This window comes from Halichoerus grypus, chromosome 10 (assembly GCF_964656455.1).
Source record: "Halichoerus grypus chromosome 10, mHalGry1.hap1.1, whole genome shotgun sequence".
In the NCBI taxonomy this organism is placed as follows: domain Eukaryota; kingdom Metazoa; phylum Chordata; class Mammalia; order Carnivora; family Phocidae; genus Halichoerus; species Halichoerus grypus.
The window spans coordinates 22,901,849-22,918,096 of NC_135721.1; the positions used below are offsets into that span (position 1 = coordinate 22,901,849).

The following is a 16,248-nucleotide window of genomic DNA, read 5'->3' on the forward strand; positions in this document are numbered from 1 at the left end:
ATATTCTATTCCGCTGATCTATTTGTCTTTTCTTTTGCCAATACTATATTCTCTTGAATACTGTAGCTTTATCATGTCTTTAAGTCTCATCAGTCGTTTGACTTTCTTCTCCTTCAACATTGTGTTGGTCATTCTGGACCTTTTGCCTTTCCATATAAACTTTATTTATTATTTCTTTAAAGATTTTATTTACTTATTTGAGAGAGAGAGAGAAAGATAGTGAGAGAGAGCACAAGCAGCAGGGAGAGGGAGAAGCAGGCTTCCCCCTGGGTAGGGAGCCTGACATGGGACTCTATCTCAGGACCCTGGGATCATGACCTGAGCCGAAGGCAGACACTTAACTGACTGAGCCATGCAGGTGCCCCTCTATATAAACTTTAGAATCAGTTTGTCAATATCCACAAAATAATATACTAGGATTTTGATTGGAATTACATTGAATGCATAGATCAAGTTGGGAAGAACTGACTTAATAATCTTGAGTCTTCCTATCCCTGGACATGGAATAGCTCTCCATTTATTTAGATCTTTTTTTTATTTCTTTGGTAAAAGTTTTCTAGTTTTCCTCATATAGATCTTGTACATATTTTGTTCGATTTATAACTAAATCTCTCTCTCTCTCTTTTTTGATACTGTTTATGGTGTGCTTCTAATTTCAAATTCCAGTTGTTCATTGCTAGTATCCAGGAAAACAATTGACTTTATATTGGTCCACGTTTTAAATGTCTTTTTTGCCTTTTTCCTTCTTTGCTTCCTTCTGTCCCTTGAAAGAGAGGAAGGAACTCAGGATTTGGAGAAAGATATGAAACATTTTAAAATCAATAGCCTTTATTTTTAAAGAGTAGTTTTAGGTTTATAGAAAACTGGGTAGACAGTACAGGGGGTTCCTGTAAGCCCCTTCTGCCCCTTGACAGTTTCCTCTATTATTAACATTTTGCATTAGTGTGGTACATTTGTTACAACTTTCAATTTTAAATTTAGTACAGCAAGTAGGTATGGAGTGCTTTTAGGCATACAAAGAAATGTTCCCTGCCCTCATGGAGTTTACAGCCTCACTGGAAAGGCTGGAAAAAATGCTTCCGTATGAGTGACTAGTATCCAAAATAGCGTATAATTGGGTTTTAAAATGTGTCCTTCTTTAGTGAAAGGGAGAAATTAGAGACCTAGCTCTCCATAGATGAGGTGAGATGTAGGAAGGGTCTGGAAGGGTAGTAGGATTTGGATAGGTGGAGGTAGATTGCAGGCAAAGTCTAAGCAGAAGGAATGGTCCATACAAGGACGCAGAGGTGGGAATGTTGAAGGGGCAGCTTTATCACATTGGGCAGAGGTGGGGTATGACCTTGAAGAATGTCAGGGTGAGTCATCAGAACTCGAAAAAGTGTTTCAGGTTGAGTTTCTAAGCAGATCCTTTGGGTCTGGTTCTTTTAGGACCATTGGTTTTTGGTTTCACATATACCTCAAGGCAGATATTCTGAACCCTTTGCTTCTTTGAATCAGAATCACAGGTTCACACCAGGAAGTGTTTCTAAAGAGAAACATTGCCCTTCTGGGGAAAAACAACCAAATGGGGCTGTGGATTTTTCATTTGCCCCAAGAGTAGAATTTCGCATACGCACATCAGGAAAAAAGCAACCTACTTGGGAGGTCAAAAATAGTGATGCAGGTGCCAAGGGAGTTTCCCCGAGTTCCCCAGGCCCCTCGCTGGCTGGCTGCATTGAACTCATTCTCTTTGAAGAACTCAGTCATTACTGGGGGGCAGGAGAACCCTGTGGGGTCTCTCAGGAGGGAGGAAAGCAATGAGGGGATTGTATGAATTCCAAAGCTTTAATCTCTTCTTACAACTAAGGGAAGGGCAAAGAGGGCATTAAATGCCCTAATTTTTTTTTTCTTGGTCTGAGTTAACTTACCTCATGAGGCCTCTCTAGAGTTACATGTAATTGCTTATTCAGTTTACCAGTAATGAGACTGTAGGGATTCAAGGAAGTTTTCATAGTGAAAGGACACATTCATATTCAGGACTCCAGTCATGCCTTCTTCACAGACCTTACCTTCCTTCACAACACCTCTCGGCATCCAATTCTTTTTCCACCCCCATCCTGAGTTCAGGCCACCCACCTGACTATAAGGACAGCCACATACCAGATCTCTTTGACGATAGAGTCCCTCTCATAGTGCCTTGGGGTCAAAATCTCAGATCCGTTCTTTTCCTTCACAAAGGCTCATTCATTCTTTCTCTGAAGCATCCCTTCCTTTTGATCCCCACCTTATCCCAGGACCCCAGCACTTTACCTCCCACTCTCCCAGGTATTCTGCATCAAATCCAGGCTCTTTGGCCTGGATCATAAGGTGTTTCCTCTAAAAACTTACAAGACTATCCCATGAGTTGCTCCTGTCTTGGGTCCACTGCCACTCATGTTCATCCCTCTGCCTGGCATTTTTCTCTTCTCTCTCGCCATTTTAAGCAAATAAAATATCCAGACATGTCCAGCTAAATTTGAATTTCAGAAAGACAATAATTTAAAAACATAATTTGGTACATACTTATACTAAAAAATTACTTGTTATCTGAAATTCAAATTTAATCAGGCAGTCTATATTTTATGTGTCAACCCTACCACTCCGGAAACTTTTCTTATGATCCAATTCTTCCAGATCTGATTTTTTTTAGTTGCTAAAATACCTAATTGAGACTTTCATTGTATGTTATCTTATAATTATTGATTACATATGCAGTATTAACATTTACGGAGCAACTATTCAGCATCAGTCACTGTGCTTCGTTCTTTTTATACAATAGCTTATTGAATTCTTACAAGAAATATGTGATAAAGTAGCTCCTACTATCGATGTAGGAAAGACATTAGGGTTTGAAGCCGATGGCCAAGAAAGAATTCTTGAGATGTCTTTGGTGCAAAAAGGTTAATTTTTATTTAAAATTTAAAATTTTAATTTTTTAAAAAAATTAATTTTTTAAATTAAAATTTAAAATTTAATTTTAATTATTTTTATTTATTTATTTGAGAGAGTGAGAGTGAGAGAGATCACAGAGGAAGAAGGAGAAGCAGACTCACCGCTGAACAGGGAGCCCGATGCAGAGCTCGATCCCAGGAAAAAGTTGGTTTTATTAAAGCACTGGGACAGGGCCTGTGGGCAGAAGGAGCTGTACCGGGGTCATGAGGAGTGGCCCGTTATAGACTTTCAACTTGGGAGGGGGTTAGGGATAGCATAAGTCTGTAAGGAATTTGGAAGCAAGGTTTCCAGGACCTTGAGGGGACTAGCTATTGTTGGGAAAAGGTCATTTATCACTGTCTAATAAGACCTTAATCATGAGACCCTTCAGATGTATATTGGTGGGTCATATGCTTGGGGGATGATTGCCAACATGTATCTTGGTGGGGGGCGGTTAGAGATAAAGGAAATTTCCAAAAGAATTTTTTATGTTAAAGTTGGTTTACAGGATCCTGCGGGAGTGGGGGGGATGGGAGGGAGGTGAGCATCAGGCTAGGATTGCCTTTTGCCCTTAGCAAAATGTCAACATCCAGGCAGTTGAGTCCCTAGAGGAATGTCTCTCTGCCAGTTTCAAGGACTTGTCCATATGCTGTAGGGAGTAAGGAAATTTAATAATTTTTCTTCTGCCTTTGTTTCCCACATCACTATGATACCAATTTTATAAATGAGGAAGCTGAGTCTTTGAGACGTTATTTTATTTGTTCAAGGTCCCAAAGCTAATTAAATTTGAACTTTGATCTGTCTGTAGGGTGGTCAGCTTGTTCTGGTATCTCTGGCAATGTCCTGGTTTTTAAAACTGAAAGTGCCACATCCCAGAAATCCTTTCCGTTCCAGGTAAACCCATATGTCTGACTTCAAAGTCTGGGATTCTATCCTGCTTCCCATTTTTTTTTTTTTTTAATTTTATTTTTTTTCCTCTCAGGTTAGAAAGTCCCCAAAGACAGGATGATATCTAATGGTATTTACTGATACTAAGAATTATTTAGTAAGTGCTTGACAAATGAAGACCAGAAGCTCCCCTCCAAGGCCGCACCTCTTTTCTTGAGCCTCTTTAGATTGTAGGAGCTGAGCAATGTGTGGACCGTGCTTGAGGGTGGCTAATCTTAGACGCAGCTGAGACCTGAGCATGGCCAGTGGCCTTTGCAATAGAGTCACAAAAGGGACCCTGATGTCACTGGCCGTTGCTTACAAAGATGCCTGGCTATTGTTACTAGCAACAATGCCTCTAAATTAGTGAAAATGCAGCTCCTTGGTAGGTGTGTGGTGCCTCACTTGACAAGTTGAACCTTGAGAGACTCCCTGCTTTGAAGTCTGAGTTAGGGCTTGGGTGAGGCTGGAGAAACAGAAATCACGGTGCCAAGAAAAGTGGAGTGCAATAAGGTGGGAAGCAAGTCCGTTGCACCTTGCTGGATGGACAGCACCCAAGGAAGCAAAGTGGCTGGTGTTTTTTCCCTGGGCTTGTGCTTTTGTGCAATGCACACATATCCGAAAGATTATTATGTTATTACGTTATTATATAATAACTGAGTGGTGAAAATGGTGATATGTAGGTGTCATTGTTATGCTTCAAAGTGGTTAATAGGGGGCAATGGGAAAGGCAGAAACAATAGATTTCCATCCCCCAAGGACATCTGTATAACTTGTCTCAGCTTCATTTTGAATGCAGGTCATTACTGTGCATGTTACACTAAGTTAAATTAAGCTGTCTGTGGAGGAATCATTTGTGAAAATAATTTGCTATTTAAAAGAACTAGTTAAATTGAATTGATAAAGGCTAACACTCTTAAGGCAACTTTATTTTTAGTTGCTAAATTTCACTTCAAAATGCCTGAATTTTTAAGTATGCTTTTGTTTCAGGTTTTTTATTAAGAGAGCAGAACAGATATGGGGCATAAAGATTAGGTAGGAGTTTCTATTTTGAACATTGCTGACAGATTCTATGGTGGTTTTTCTTCATCCCCGCAAGAGTCTCTTAGCCTCCTTGTGTGACATTCGAGGCCATTCTTGATCTAGCCTCAAACTCCCTTTCCAGCTCATCTTCTACCAGTCTATACCACAGGCTCTGTGCTAGCTAGACTCTTTACATCCTTCAAACATATGGTCAGCTTTTCTGCTTCCAATCCTCCCTCTTGCAAAGCATCGTGGTTAAGAGTTTAATCTCTTGAACTAGACTGCCTGGGTTCAAATCCTGATTCTGCTATTTACTGTGTGATTTTTTTTTTTTAAGATTCATTTATTTATTTGAGGGGGAGGGGCAGAGGGGGAGGAGAGAGAAACTTAAGCAGACTCCATGCTCAGCGCAGAGTCCCATGTGGGGCTCAATCTCAAAACCCTGAGATCAGGTCCCTGAGATCATGACCTGAATGGAAACCAAGAGTAGGACGCTTAACCCACTGCGCCACCCAGGTGCCCCCGCTGTGTGATCTTGAGCAAGTTGCCTAACTACTCTATGCCTTTATTTCTCCAACTGAAGATGAAACTAAATGATATTTCTCCTTCAGGAGTAAAATAGTTCATGAAAGTGCTTAGAACAATGCATAGCACATACTAAACCCTCAGTAAATGCTAGCTCCTCATTTATGTAACTCAGTATCCTCCCCACTTAACTCTAAGTATATCTCTTCCTTGAAGGCCTTCCTGATCACCCCATCCTGCAATGTGCTCTCCGTCTTGGGAAATCCCTAGGACTAACACTGTTTCTTCGGCAGGTTGTTGGTATTCTTTTCTCATGCTCATGTTTCATGACCACATGCTATAGTTGTCATCCAGGTATTTACTGAGCACCCACTTGGAGTCAGGTATTTTTTTTAAAAGATTTTATTTTATTTTATTTATTTATTTATTTATTTATTTAATTTGACAGAGAGAGACACACAGTGAGAGAGGGAACACAAGCAGGGGGAGTGGGAGAGGGAGAAGCAGACCTCCTGTGGAGCAGGGAGCCTGATGCAGGGCTCGATCCCAGGACCCTGAAATCATGACCTGAGCTGAAGGCAGATGCTTAATGACTGAGCCACCCAGGCGCCCCTTATTTATTTTAGAGAGAGAGAGAGCACGTGCGCGAGAGTGTGTGTGAGTCGGGGGAGGGGCAGAGAGAGAGGGAGGGGGAGAGCATCTCAAGCAGATGACCCTGAGACTATGACCTGAGCTGAAATCAAGAGTGGGATGCTTAACCGACTGAGCCACCCAGGTGCCCCAGAGTCAGGTATTCAGGATCTCATTTTACAACAGAGCAAACTAAAGCTCAGTGAAGTTAAGTGATTTGCTAGGTTTACAGAGCTAGGGAAAGATGGTTCTGGGGTTCCAGCTCAGGTCGCACATAATTGTAGCCCCAACACTCTTCCCCTTATCCTAAAAAACTCGGGGTGAATCTTATACTGCGTTAGAGTCCATACTTCCCTTCAGCTGGGAGGCATTCAGTTTATTTCTGGTGATTTGATGGACCAGTATGCAATTTGGTTGCTTTTCTAAGTGTCATTCAGTGCTTATGCTTGTGATTATTTTGATGGTGATAAAGAGATTGCATGGGATTTTTTGATGGGCCTTAAAAAGATAACCTGTAACTTATTCTTCTTGGGTTGAACCCCATGTGAATCTAAAAACGCAATTCACATTTATTTTTGCCTTAACTATTCCCTGCTGTTGCAAATATGGTTAGATGAGAAATGTCAGAACCCATCGCATTATCAATGCAGGTTTTGTCACAATGGAGACTTTCTCATGACTCAGTACCAGCTAATTGGTCTGTCAATGGCTTTCTTTGTTAGGTGAGTCATTTGATACATTGTTGACAAGATGCAAACTGCTCTCTACCCACGGGGGAAGCTCCAGTGGGTCTGGAATTCTTTCAACCCCTAATCAAGATGCTATTAAGCAGCTGATGGCTTACAGTGAACAGGGATGAAACTGTATTGGTTTTGCAAGCAGCTGCTGGAAAGACAACTTGATAGAGCTTTAGTGAGGTATGAATGCTTCCCATTTTAGAGTGTGTGCATGCATGTGATACAAGGCAACTTCTGTGATTTCTAAACTCCTTGGACATAATAGTTATATCTTTACTGAGACTGAAATCTTAAAGAACTGGGCCCTTCTATCAACAACTATTTATTGAATTCGTATTATGTGCCAAGTACTGTCCTAGGTACAGAGGATACAGCACTGACAGAAATAGACTAAAATCCCTGACCTCTGGAGCTATCTCTTTGAAGATTTTATTATGGAAAAAATTTCAAATTTATGCAAAAAAGAAAGAATAATATGCCCATCATTCAGTTTTAATAATGATCCATATTTTGTCATTCTTGTTTCATCTATCCCTCCCATCATATACACATTTTTTTAATTGAATAAATTTGACATGTAACATTGTATTGGTTTAAGGTGTATAGTGTGTTATTTTGATACATTTATATGTTGTAATATGATTACCAATGTAGTGATATTTATTACATTGCCTAATTACAGTACATTATTGTCTAGATTCATTACATCTCTAAGACTTATTTATTATTCATTATAAGTTTGTGTCTTTAAACACCATCACTCTTAACACCCCCCCAACTCCATCCCCTGGTAATCTCTAATTTTTACAGTTTTAATTTTTTTAGCTTCTACATAAAAGTGATATCATACAGTACTTCTCTTTCTCTGCTTGACTGACTTTGTGTGATTGCTCAAAGTCCATCCATGTTGTTGTAAATGGGAGGATATCCTTCCTCATGGCTGTATAATATTCCATTGTATATATGTATCACATCTTTTTTATCCATTCATCCATTGATGGGCATTTGGGTTGTCTCCATATCATGGCTATTGTGAATAATGCTACAATAAACATGGAAGTGCAGATATCTTGATGAACTCCTGTTTTCATTATGTTTGGGTATAAACCCAGAAGTGGAATTGCTGGATTGTATAGTAAACCTATTTTAAATTTTTTGAGGAAACTCCATATTGTTTTCCATAGTGGTTGGACTAATTTACATTCCCATCACACACTTATTTTTAATGGACCACTTTAAAGCAAATCCTGGACATTAAACATTTTATTATAAATACTTCAGAATGAATCTCTAACAGATAAGGACTTTTTAATAAAAACATAATCACAATGTTATTCTCATACCTAAAGAAATTAACAAAAAGGGACACCTGGGTGACTCAGTCAGTTAAACATCTGCCTTCAGCTCAGGTCATGATCCCAGGGTCCTGGGACTGAGCCCCGCGTCAGGCTCCCTGCCCACCAGAGAGCCAGCTTCTCCTTCTCCCTCTGTTGCTCCCCAGGCTTGTGCTCTCTGTCTGTCTGTCTGTCTCTCTCTGTCAAATAAATAAATAAATAAATAAATAAATAAAGTCTTAAAAAATTAAAAAAAGAAATTAATAAAAATTCCTTTTTTAAAAAGGGTATTTACTTATTTATTTGACAGAGAGAGATACAGCGAGAGAGGGAACACAAGCGGGGGGGGGGGGTGGGAGAGGGAGAAGCAGGCTTCCTGCCGAGCAGGGAGCCTGATGCGGGGGTTGATCCCAGAACCCTGGGATCATGACCTGCGCTGAAGGCAGACACTCAACGACTGAGCCACCCAGGCATCTCAACAAAAATTTCTTGGTGTAATTTAATGTCCAATTCAGGTTAAATTTCCCTCAACTCTCAATAATTTTTTTACATTTCTTTGCATCCAGATTCAAATGCTCTGCCAATTATAGGTTGTGGATAGAGCTCTTACGTCTCTTTTGATCTATACCAGTTTCCTTTAGTTACTTTCTGATTGTAGGAATTAGGTTATCTGCCCGCTAGAAGTTCCCACATTTTGGATTTGGCTTATTGCATCCTCACGATGGTGTTTATGGTATTCCTTTATGTTTCACATTTTCTATAAATGATATATCTAGAGGCTTGGTTAAGGTATGTTTCAAAGGGGGGTGGGGACATTGGAACGAACATCCTAGTGGAAACTGTCTTGATGCCATTACTGTGTGCCAGAGATGTTTCTGGAAGTATCTGGGTGGCCAAAACTTTGAGCAGCCAGCGTGAAAAATTTAGTTCTTGGACTGTCAGTTTTAATCCTGATGCTGTGAAACATTCCCTTTATTCCTTCTTCCTTTATGTTGGCCCATAAAGAAGACTTTTAAAAATGGTTGTGTCATATGGTGTTTGGGAGTGGCACCTACCGGAGGACCTGGGAAGCAGCTCCCCACACAGGAACGAGTTGGGTTTGAAAACTTCATTTGTTAGTGTCTTTTTGGGACTTAGACTAACAAAAGAGATGATAAACTTTTAGAATAGCATGACTTTAAATTAGGCCAGTTGAGTTAGAATATTTGAGGGAGTCTCTAGCATATATTTTGTGAATGATATTTAGGAGATTCCAGCAGGCAACCAGGAATGAGAATCATGGATTCAGATAATGAGGCTTGTGGGGGTCTTCAGTTTGTGGTCCACTTCAGTCGACAGGTCCCCACCTGAAGCCTTGAGAAAGAAAAGGAGATGGGTTAGAGGAAAGCAACCTGGGGTGACAGCACTAGGAAGTTCCTGGGTCTCTGGTGACTATTGATTTGTAAGGACTTCAGTGGTATTGATAAATTTCTTCATCAAAAAATGATGTCATGGGTAGGGGCGTCTGGGTGGCTCAGTCAGTTAAGCGACTGCCTTCAGCTCAGGTCATGACTGTGGGGAGCCTGCCTCTCCCTCTCCCTCTGCAGCTCCCCCTGCTTGTGCTCTCTCATGCTCTCTCAAATAAGTAATAAACAAATATCTTTAAAAATTGATGTCATGAGCTTTTTTAAAAAATGGGGAATGGGACTTTGGTTTGGGAAATCTAGAACTATGAAGGAAAGGAAGGATGATTCCAGTTAGCAAACAGAAGAATCCAGCTGTCATTTACCAACATGGGAAGGTCGCGGAGAAGGGTTCTATTCTGAACATGCTATATTTGAGATGCTTACAATACACTACAGATTAGATGTGGAGTAGGCAGTTGGATGTATGTCTGAAGTTCAGGGCTAGAGATAGAAACTTCAGAATCATGAAAATAGAGATGGCATTTAAAGCCACAGATTGGATGAGATCATCTAGTAAATGAGAGAATGGCTTCCTGGAAGTCACATGAAGAAGGTTACAAACAGGGGAGCTTGGGTGGCTCAGCTGGTTAAGTGTCTCACTCTTGGTTTCAGCTCAGGTCATGATCTCAGGGTTCTGAGACTGAGCCCTGCATTGTGTCGGGCTCATTGCTCAGTGGAAAGTCTGCTTCTCCCTCTCCCTCTGCCCCTCCCCCTGCTTGAGCTTTCTTTCTCTCTCTAAAATAAATAAATGAATCTTGGGGGGAAAAAAAGGGTTACAGTTTCTAAGAGGCATGTCTAGGAGGGTGACTGCTGAGTCATAAAGCATGCTGATTCTTTTTTCACTAAATACCACCAGATTGCTCTATGGAATGTATTTACCAGTTTAAATTGCCATCAACAGTGCATGAGGATTCCAGTTCCCCATATCTTTGCCAATATTTCGGACCATTTGACTAATTTTTGCCAAGCGGACGGATGAAGCAATGGTGTGTTGGAACTGGCTCATGAGAGCAGATTGAACACATTTCTTCTGAACTCCTTGTTCAGTGATCTCATGCTGGTAGCATGAAATCAGCAGGGGTGAGAGTATTTGCACCATGGAAGTTGGCAAACCTGAAAAAGTAGGACCGCCCCCCCCCCCCAGTCCTGAGAGCTGTTTTTTCAATACGCCAGCATACCGGTGACTATACGTATGTAGTACCTTACTGTTTGCATTTCTATTCTTTCACTAATGGGTTTGAGCATCTCTCCTATGCTTGCCATTCTGGCTCTTCCTTCAGGGAACTGCCTATTTCTATCCTTTTCTCATTTTTATATTGGATTTCCTAACTTCTTTTTGTTGACTTGCAGAAGTTCCTTACATATTTTAGATATTAATCCCTAGCTGCTTTTGAACATATCATATATCTTCTCCCAATTTGTCAGCTGCTGTTAACTTTTTCTTTCTTTCTTTTTTTTAAAAAGATTTTATTTATTTATTTGTCAGAGAGAGAGAGAGGGAGAGAGTAGAAGCAGGGGGAGCGGCAGGTAGAGGGGGACCAGGGAGCCCAACGCGGGACTTGATCCCAGGACCCTTGGTTCATGACCCAAGCCGAAGGCAGACACTTAACCAACTGAGCCAGCCAGGCGTCCTGCTGTCAACTTTTTCTATGGTATTCTCCATTGGAGAAAAGCCTTAATTGTGATGTAGTCAAATCTCCCAGCCTTTTGTTTTAAGGTTTGTGTTTTTGCAGTCTTGTTTTTTGAAGTAAATCCCTACCCCACATTCATAAAGATATTCTCCTACATTTTCTTTTCTACCTTTCAAATTGTAGGTCCTTAATTCACCTGGAGTTCACCTTTGTATATATGGTAGACATATAACTAAGCCAGTTTCCCCAACAACATCTTCTAAATAATGTATATTTTTCTCATTGATTTGTGGTATCACCTTTATATATATTGAGGCCTCATCAGTCTGCTTCTGAGTCTTCTATTCTGTTTTACTGTTCTATCTGTTCCCATACTAGGACCACACTATTTTTTATCACTGTGGTAATAACAATATTTGGCAAGGCAGTTTTCATCTCTTTGTTCTTGCTTTTCAAAACTGACTTAACCATTAAACATTGAAGTTTCTTAAAATTTGAGTTCCTGCTGGAATTTTGGTTGGTATGACATTGAATTTAGAAATTAAATGGATTTTTACAATGTCCAGACATCCTATCCGTGGCATATCTTCACTTATTCAATCTTCCTTTATGTCCTTAAATAGAATTTTAACATTTTCTCCATAATGCTCTTGCAAGTTGTTAGGTTAATTCCTGGATATTATGCTTTAGAGTTTTATTGCTATTGTGAATCTTATTGTCTATTATATTTCCTGGTTGCTTACTGCCGATGTAGAAGAAACTACTTTTAGCATTTGATCTTGTACTTGGCAAACTTATTGGACTTACTTATTACTTCTAATTGTTGATTTTGTTAGCTTTTCTACGCTGATGATCATATCATCTGCAAATATAAAGATTTTAGGGGCTCTATCCAGTGTTCTGATATTTTGCATTTAACTACTTCTCATAGTTGGTGCTAGTGCCAATCTGACATCCCAGTTCTGAGAGCTGAATGTCTCTTGTGGTCCTAATGCTCTGTACAACCAGATTCTGGAAACTGAGTCCTTGTGTTCTTCCCCTGTGAATGATATGATATCCTGCCCAATATCTCAGTCCCCATAAGAGCAGTGACTTGGTCTTCTTCTGCCTATGTCTTTAATCCTTTTCTCATGGTTTGGGTCCTGTTAGCTGCTGAGAGACCTTTTTCATGCTGACTTTATTTTATTTTTTTAAGTTAAATGAAACTTAATTTACATTCAGTTAATTAACATATAGTGTACTATTACTTTCAGAGGTAGAGTTCAGTGATTGATCAGTTGTATATAACACCCAGTGTTCATTACATCATGTGCCCTCCTTAATGCCCATCCCCCTACCCCGCTCCCCTCCAGCAACCCTCAGTTTGTTTCCTATGGTTAAGAGTCTCTTTTGGGGGGGCACCTGGGAGGCTCAGTCAGTTAAGTGTCTGCCTTCGGCTCAGATCATGATCCCAGGGTTCTGGGATTGAGCTCCGCGTGGGGCTCCCTGCTCAGCAGGGAGTCTGCTTCTCTTCCTCCCTCTCCCTCTGCCCCTCTCCCTGCTCATGCTCTCTCTCTCTCTCAAATAAATAAAAATTTAAAAAAATAGAGTCTCTTTTGGTTTGTCTCCCTCTCGGATTTCGTCTTCTTTTATTTTTCCCTCCCTTCCTCTATGCTCCTCTGTTTTGTTTCTTAAATTCCACATATGAGTGATATCATATAATTCTTTGTCTGACTGACTTATTTCACTTAGCATAATATCCTCTAGTTTCATCCATGTCGTTGCAAATGGCAAGATTTCATTTTTTTTTAAAGATTTTATTTATTTATTTGAGAGAGAGAATGAGAGAGAGAGAGCACATGAGAGGGGGGAGAGTCAGAGGGAGAAGCAGACTCCCTGCTGAGCAGGGAGCCTGATGCGGGACTCGATCCTGGGACTCCAGGATCATGACCTGAGCTGAAGGCAGTCGCCCAACCAACTGAGCCACCCAGGCGCCCAAGATTTCATTTTTTTGATGGCTAATATTCCATTGTGTGCACCTGCTAAGATGCAGTTATGTATATATATATATATATATATATATATATACACACACACACAATGGTATATATACATATACCACGTCTTTATCCATTCATCTGCTGATGGACATCAATGGTATATATACATATACCACGTCTTTATCCATTCATCTGCTGATGGACATCTGGGCTCTTTCCATAGTTTGGCTATTATGGACATTCCTGCTATAAACATTGGGGTGCAGGTGCCCCTTCAGATCACTACATTTGTATCTTTGGGGTAAATCTCTAGTAGTTGATGCTGATTTTCTGACTGTCTGCCTGAATTTCTGAATGACCCATGCTGTTTGACACAGCATTTCTGAGTCCTGAATGCACAAAAGGACACCCTGTGTAGGTAATACAAAATAGTGGATCAACACAGGACTTTATATCAGATAGACTTAGGTTTGAATCTTTTTCTGCCCCAAGGTATACTGAGCAATTCCCACAACCTCCTGGAGTCTGTTTCTTCATTTGTAAAGTGAAGGCAAGTGAAATCCCATTGGTAAGGGCCATATAGTAGTCAGTCAGTAATGCCCCTTCTCCACCCTGGTGCTGATCACCTCCTGGGACTGTGGTTTATGCTTCGTTGTCCAGGAACCTTGCTGTGCCTTAGACATAATTGCATCTTAGCAGGTCCAGGTGGACCATATCCCCATGTACCTTCTCATCCCAGTAGATGGTTCAAGTTCCAAGTTCTGGTCCCATATCACTGCCCAGTCCAACTCTTGTTAAACAGGCAATACCTGGTCATACTTGTATGACCCATGGGGTGTTCTAGGAAGTATTACCCCATAAACTACCTTGATGATGGTTTATGGTATAAACTCAATTTTTTGGACAAAGGCAACCAAGTGAGTAGGAGAGTCTCTCCCTAATGGCTTGGTATCCTGGGAAATTGCCTCTCAACCGTTTTGTATTTGGGTGTAGCAGAAAAAGTCAGTAACCTGGCTGGTTTGAACAGAAAGTTTCATTACAGTTAAAAACACTCAGCTAGCCACACCCTGTCACCTACTAATAGTGGTATCTCAGAGGGATAATTTAAATCAGCAATAAAAGTGAATTGTATACCTCTGGGAACTTCTGTTACACACAAATCTTTCTGAGTTTTTGTGGCTTACTGACCATAGGACTCATTGACAGTTGCTGAAAGCCAACCGAAGGCAGATTGCCTTTCTTCTTTTAACCAGTTAAAGAGGTGGGCGGGGTCAGACAAAAACAGGGTAAGATGAGATCAGGGCGAGGGAGGTGGAAGCGCCAAAGGGAGGAAGCCTCTGTGTCACATTATCATCCCTAAAAGTGCATGAAGATGCTGAACTTGCAGGGACAAAGAAACTGGCAGCTGACCAGGGACTTCGGGATGGTCATGGTGTTTAAATATTACATAAGTTCTACGGATTCCAGTTGACAGTATGTTCCACCCGATTTAACAATGTAATGTGACTGCTGCAAACAACTCTTTTGATATCTTGAGCTATGCTAATAGAAGCAGAGGACCTAGAAACAGGTGAGAGTTTCTATCCTCTCTGCATGCAACAGGACACTACCGTTCGTTCATGAGCTCTAGACAAGCTGGGGTGCATCGTAAAGAGTCCTTTAACATGCTGGTGAGTGGGATCTTCACCATGTCTTATAAGGAGCAGCCTAAGGGATAGGGAATGCTTGTCCTGGATACCTTGAATTGGAGTGAGACATGATCTGGAAATCCCCAGGGTAGAAACCCAGTAAGGAGGAGATGCAGGGAGCTGGATTTGGCTCAAGGTAGGAAGGCCTTGTCAACAAGGTTGACCTATGATAAAATGGCTGTTTTCAAAAGAAGTGAGTTCCTGGTTACTTTTTTTTTTTTTTACATTTTTTTTATTATGTTATGTTAATCACCGTACATTACATCATTAGTTTTTGATGTAGTGTTCCATGAGTTCCTGGTTACTGAAGGCATTCAACTATGGCCATTTGGTGAAAGGATGTCATAAGGGAGACTCGAGCAACTGGAAGGGGGCCTTTTCTAATCCCTGGAATGGATGATTCTAACAGGAAAAGGTGCTCTGGTATGCCCCAGCACTTACCTCTGCTCGTGCAGAGACATAGACACTCGTTCCTTCACCATCTGCTATTCCTGGGCGCTACGCGTGGTGAACACAGAAGCACATTGCAGTAATCTTGTATAGCAAAACCAGAACAAAAAGGCCTCAGAGAGAGTTGTTATGGTGTAACACTAGTGATTCAGTGTTATAAACCTCAGTCATGGGGAAACAATGGACTCATTAAGTGCCTTCATTAAGGGGACTCATTAAGTGTCAAGTAACACCTTTCCTTCACTGGATGATGGAGAACCAGGATGTCAGTATTTCTGTCTGTTAGTTGTCACAGTTTCACCACCTTCTGGCTCTTGGGGGATGGGGACTGGGACCAAGAGAGAAGAAGGTAAGACATGAGCAAAGCAGTAGGGGAAATAAAGTTGTGGGATGACTACTGTTTACACTGTCTACACGGACACCTTTGCGTGTAATTATTCAACCTGGGCATACTATTGACTAGGCTTTTTACGGAAAGACCTGCAAACAGGTAATCGGCTGATGGACCTACTCTGGACCATGCACAGGGTTAGACACAGGGGAGCCCCCAAACAGGTAAGATGCCCTCGCTACCCTTGTGAAGTCAGTGGGGGCGCTCCTAGCCCCAGGGGCTAGCTAAAGGCTTTAATGGAGGAATACAGCGCGCGCAGGGCTGCTTCCCCCGCTCACTGCCCTGGGACCCGCGGGGTTCCTCCGAGAGCCGCCCTCGGGCTGCGGTGGAAATGTCACAGCAGCACCACCTCCACGCAAGCTTAACCCCAGACAGTGCTAACCTGGAGGCCCAACCTTGCATCGGCTGGGGGGCCGCCGGGGCGCAGGCAGGAGGCGCGCGAGCACAGGGGCGCGCTCCCCGCCCCCTCCCCCGGGTCCCGGCGCGTGCGCGGGGCTGGGGCCGAGGCCTGCGCGCGGCCCGGACGCCTGCACTGCGCG

General features: G+C 41.6%; 1 protein-coding gene and 1 long non-coding RNA gene across 2 annotated transcripts in view; one reads left to right on the forward strand and one right to left on the reverse strand.

Moving 5' to 3' along the window:
* The window catches only part of CLIP4 (CAP-Gly domain containing linker protein family member 4), a 96,677-nt gene that overhangs the window by 2,073 nt on the left and 78,356 nt on the right, over positions 1-16,248 (forward strand). The gene's annotated exons all lie outside the window — the stretch shown is intronic.
* LOC118549058 (uncharacterized) lies at positions 7,207-16,229 on the reverse strand. The gene is made up of 4 exons (XR_004923877.2): positions 16,092-16,229; positions 15,310-15,402; positions 9,181-9,478; positions 7,207-8,325 (listed from the first exon to the last, which is right to left on the reverse strand). It is a non-coding gene; the product is annotated as an uncharacterized LOC118549058 (long non-coding RNA).